This window comes from Bemisia tabaci, chromosome 5, assembly GCF_918797505.1.
Source record: "Bemisia tabaci chromosome 5, PGI_BMITA_v3".
NCBI lineage: Eukaryota > Metazoa > Arthropoda > Insecta > Hemiptera > Aleyrodidae > Bemisia > Bemisia tabaci.
Window position 1 is genome coordinate 20,251,895 of NC_092797.1, and position 6,064 is coordinate 20,257,958.

Here is a 6,064-nt window from a genome sequence, read left to right on the forward strand (position 1 = left end):
GGTACTGGACGAGAGCGCGGCCATAGCCGGCTCCAAAGCACCCGGCATCCCACCCCCCGCTTTCCTGCTCGTCAGTTGCCAGTTCGCGTAACACGTGAGATCTTATGCAAGGATCCGCGTTTAGATAAGCGCCGTGCAAAAACGCGCAAAAATCAGGAAAAAAACGGGACTCGAAGAAGGTCAGAATCGGAATAGCAAAGTCGAGATCGACTCTTTGGATTAGGGAGGAGGAGGGGGGACGGCGGGAAAATAATAGATCGGATTGAGAGGTTTATTTTTAAAGAGGCCTGAAAGTACGGGTCTAATTGAAAGTCGTGATAGATGATAATATCGTGGCTCAACAGCGATAGACGTCTGTATTTTTAAATATAAATTGATAAATCGTGGGTATTTTGTATACTGATGTGCGGTTTGAGGAATAATATTTTGGAGATATTCTCCGTTAGCAGGTTCTTGTCGAAAATGAGAAAAAAACGAGAGTTTGAAGAAGGTCAGAATCGGAATAGCAAAGTCGAGATTGAGTCTTTGGAGGGGCGGGAAAATAATAGATCGAATTGAGAGGTTTATTTTTAAAGAGGCCGAAAACTACAGGTCTGACTGATAAACGTGATAGATGAGAATATCATGGCTCAAAAGCGCTATAGATGTTGGTATTTTTAAAAATAAATTGATGTGAATAGTGAGAATTTTTATACGGATGCACGGTTTGAGGCATAATATTTTGGAGATCCCCCGTTAACAGCTTCTTGTAGTTTAAAGTTACCTCATAATGTCACCGATAGTTTTGCCCAATGATGAGTGATAACTGATGTTTTGAGGAGTTTAAGTATTGCGTAGTATGCTTTTCTAGTTTTTTGGCGCCCTCTCTCTTGGAATACATTCTTCACACAAGCAAGATAAAAATCATCCTTCGTGTAATATCCTACAAACCTTTCTCCAGCTCTACCTCTGTACAGATAAAAATGTGCCCAAAAATATTTTCCCCTTCCGAGAATTAATTTCTTGAATTTCGAATGCGACAAAACCCTAAACTTAAGTCTCCTCATTTCATCCTCCCCCCCTCCCCCCACAACGGTTTACTAGGCCGTAAATCATATTTTATAACACGCCATATTCAGATGTTCCACTTGTATGTTCCCTGAAAAAATTGATCAGGTAACGCAGTCGGACAGACATAAGTTCGCCAATTTACAAGCCGCCTGACAAAACTCAGACTCAAACTCATTTTATTTCTAGGCTGAAGTCAGACTAGCCGACGATGATGAAGTTGCGTAATACGTAAGTATATATTAAGAAGGGTGGTATCAATTATTTTGCATCTGCATTGATTCAGATTTTCTACAAAAGCTAAGTTTGAGCACGTTAGAGAGTCCGCCGTGTATGTAAAGCTCAGCACATCGGACGTGCATACAACTATTCAAACACGTGAGAGGGTTTGTGGCCTATTCGATAAATTGAAGGCGAATCTAAGTCCCTGACCCCGTTTTCGGAGTATATCGTCTCCCCTCTGACGAAAAGGCGTATCTCTATTCCCGCGTGAGCCCTGGTTTACTCATAAGGCCATGCTTTCTGGGGCTCATGTTGGAATCGAGATACGCCTTCACGTCAAAGGAGTGACGATATGATAAGCCTCATTTTTATTTTGTACATTCAAATTAATAATCGAAAACGCCGATCATTGGACTTTAGATTCAATTCGGCTGAGATGAAATTAAGAAAAGAAATTGTTAATGCTTGCTAAAAGGCACATTTGCGCCCAAGGAAGATGCTTCAGGCAAAGATCATCAGATTTTATCAATTTAGAAAACTTGCTTTGTATCTCAACGTTTTCTCTCGAAATCACACAATTTTTGCGTGACACATTCATTCCTCTCCGCATTTAGTGTGCATTTTAAATATAAAGTATCATAACGTCCCCAAATAATTCCTCTGAATCTTTTTCGAATGATTTTGAATTTTCCATCATGTGAAATCCGTTTATATTTGGTATGCAGATTATACTTGACAACTCAACAATTATTGCAGGCGACTATGTCTCTGGATTTTTAATTCATTGCCTCACCTCAGAGTTATAGTGCGGTGCGTGCAGTGAAAATATTTGAAAAACTCTTCCAGCCTTCTAAGTTGATTGGCTGATTTTTGTTTACCTAGTGACTCGACAGCAGAATGACAGGACGTTGTTATGAAGTCCTAATTGACTCTTGGTTTGTCTGTGGTGTAGCCGTATTCGAGCCTGAAATGTGATGCTGCATTTTAATTTTGGGTTCAAGACTACGTCAGGTGATCTATTTATCCAAAATTTTGTTTTCGAGTTAGTTCGTGAGAGACAGTAACCATCACAAATCTATCGCGGTTCGAGACGGAATTAGATTAATCCTATAAAAATTAGATGCTCATTAAAATATGTTACGTGAATTTCTTTGAGATAATTTTGAGAAGCTCCAACGGTTAAACAGTATAAACTTTTAAACCCACTTTCCCTCTAATTTTTTTCCCCCTTCTTTTGAGGAAGAAACAATGACCGTAATTATGCTAGACAGGACTTGATGGAAATACAGAAATCAAACGAACGATAAATCCAGCTAGTTTTAAGCACATTATAGTTTATTCTATTTTAACCGATTTGCACGTAGTTCCATTTAGCATAAATGCGGCTGACTAGTTTTTCTCACATACTTTAGACTTTTTATGCAGAGAGGCCGTTGCCAAATTTCATCAGATAAAATATGTATTTTTGAGGGAGGTTGTGAATATCCGAGAAATTTTTAAAAATTTCAGATTCAATTACGCCTTAAAGTGCTTATAAAATTGCAAGGCAAAAGACGCAAGTTATTCTGAAATTTTGCAGTTCATACCAGACGATTTAGCATTGTCTATATGGGCATATGTTGCATCCTTCCTTATTACGGGCGAGTAGCTCACATAGGGACCCATCTCAGGACATCTGCGAACATACCGAAATGCGGTTTAATCGGAAAAGCCACGTTGAGCGAACACGCAAGAATATTCCGGGATTTAAAAGAAATTTGGATTGTGAAGGGGAAAAAAAGTTTTTCGTAAGAATTTTGTAAAAGAGATTATCTTACCTCATGTAAAAAATAGCGAGAATTAGGAATTTAAAATGTCTCCTTTTTAATTGTCATCTATTCGACATACCTGAACAGTCTACTGCGGATTTTGTACAATATTCCCATTCATTAACTGTGCTGCCCCTGTATACTGCTCAAAACATTTTTTTGCTCCAAGAGATCTAAATTTTACAGCGCAGAAGTAGCACAAAAGCAGTTCACCGCCGTGTATTGCCAAATGTTATGCGCGGGTGATACGGCACTTTAAACGGCGTAATTTACCCGGGGACATTGATCTTAAAAGAGTCTCGTCTGTTGAGGCTGCGTGCTCATCAAAATTCAAGGCAAGGTCGCGGTGCAACCGTCAATATTTTCCATGATCTGCCTGTGTTATGATTGTTTTTACTGTCGTATTTTGAATTCTGATGCACCATCAGGTGCGGTCAGCGCTCACAATCGGCTAGACAACAAAACGCTCGAGTAAATAGAAACATCTCGGATCAAATTGTTCAATACCGGCTCGAATGCCGAACATTGACCGCTGTCCGTTTCGGATCAAAATAAATTAACGAGGTTTTCAACTTTTGGAGTTTGTTGTGGACTCAGTGACTAATCACTGAAAGGTCAAAAATTAGGCTGTCTAAAGGTGGAGCCGCTAGACGAAAGTGCGCGCGGTGTCGCGATAGTGAAATCAGAGCCCCTCAATAATTCGACACCGCAACGCACAACACGTGATTTGCCGAGAGGCAATTAATTTCCTCCCAGTGTGATCAAAATAACGGTCTTACTGGGAAAACAAACATCGAATTGGGGTGTTGCAATTTTTTCGTCAAAATAAACATTTCAACAGAAAAACGAATTGACCTTTTATGATTGCTCCATTCGCAATCAATCAGAAATGCCTATGTTGGTGAGTGAAACATTGTAACATGTTGACGCCAACATGGTATTAATTCAGAATCAACATGATCTCAACATCAACACGATGGGTATAAATAAAATTGAAGAGCCTATTCTTAGAAACTTGAAACAAATGATGAGCTCGGAGGACAAGACGCATAAGTGCAGTTTTGGCCATATTGAGAAACACATGTTTGAAGGATTCTTATGGCGGAAAGAAAGCTCAAACTGATTTTTTGTTGCTTAAAAATTGGAATTTGGAATCGATCTTTTCACAGAATATGCATTAAGACAAGTTTTACTTGAAATCATTAATATCTCAATTTTTTCAAAAACTGCACTTATGCGCCTTGTCCTCCAAGCCCCTTAAATATTATCAGTGAAAACACATATAATCGGGAACTTTGGACGGTAGCAATCAAAATTTGAAAAAGGAAGTTATAAATTAAAAAAAAGCCACGTATTTTTTTTTTAAGTTGGTTTATACATTTTGTCTCCTTTATGGCACTCATATCCTTCTTGAAAACGTTTATTTCGCCTACGCAATGATTCAGTTCTGAATGTTACCGTCAAAGGACGTTTGCTTTCTTCAATATGATTTTTCCAGCATGAGGATTGATGTGCCAGTTTGAAAGCACCGAGCCGAGGTAAAAGCTCATTAGAAATGAGTCTTGCCTTTGACGCATTTCGGTTTCCGAAACCCACATTTCCACACATTAACAGACATCAGCGAGTGCAATTTCAAGTAAATTAAGCTCGTTGAAACAGGTTGTCCGATCTATTTTGAGTATTTACGTGCTTTAATCAAAGTATTAAAACTGCCCATTGGCGCGGCGTCCGGTTGATTGGAAGTTTTGGTTAAACTGACGACCTTTTTCCCTCCATTTCTCTTGAACAGCATGTCCTACATCAAGTTCTCAATTTAGAACCAGTTCAGAGTTGAATAATTGGTGAAGGCTTCATTATTGAACTTTGACGCACGTAGAAATTCGATTTCGAGGCAAGTTTTCCAATGTACAAGTTTTCCGAGTTCACATATTCCAACAGAAGATATAGGATCATATTTCAACGAAAGTTTGTTTTGATTTTCCACGGTCGGAGTGATACACTTTCAGGAGTAATGTAGAGAAATTAATGGGTAATTCATAGGGAATGAAAGAGTGTTCCCTGTTAATGACAATTATGTGCAAGAGCAATATGTGTCTTTTGTCACAAATTTTATTGTTGAACATCCCTTGGTATTTAAACCACCAAGAAAAGTCAAATTTGAGTTTAGAATCTTAAAAATAAAAAGATCGCCTTTGACCCTCGGGAGATTCGGTACGTTGGTCTTCGTAGCAGAATAGTATATTCCGGCATAATAAACGTCTAACATGAAAAGACTTTGGCTGCTGTGACGCAGTATAGTGCTGCTATTGTTACTCCAGCATTCATATAAAAACCAATTCACCCTATCGGGAAAATGCTCCCCCCCCCCCGAGTTTTGCACCGTCTCTGGCGCACTTCGCGAACGCCCCCCTTTTAAGCTCGTTTCACATAGGCATGGTCTATGATGCCTGGTACGATCAGCCCTTACCTTTCCCGCATTCTTTTTCCCCTTGAATTCGGAGAATTCGGGGGAAAAATTTTCTTTCTTTTGTAATTTCAATCAATTTTGAGCAAATTTAGATATGTTAGATATTTTTGACGTTTCGCCGCTAACTCTCGTATACATCACTCCTCCGACATTTTACGCTTATACACTACTTCATGGATTCAGAATGAACAAGTAGTATTTTGCAGCGCTGAATTCTCAGCAGCGTCTAAAAGAAAGTAGATTCTCATTTCAAGTATCTCTTTTAGTCACTAGTGAGTTTAAAATGAGGGTCATATTAATTCCTGTTTGCCATAAACAGAGCCCTTCTTTTAGGGTCCTCCGTATGCTTTACACTTTGATTAAAAGAGGTTTAAAGAGATCCTTAACATTGAACCATGAAAAGGACAACTTTTCCAACCTCAAGTAAAGTTCAGTAAATTGACTTTGAACTCTCATTCGGTTTTTCTGAATTAAGGAAGGATAGGCACTAGCAATATACCTATCCATTAAACTTTTTGCT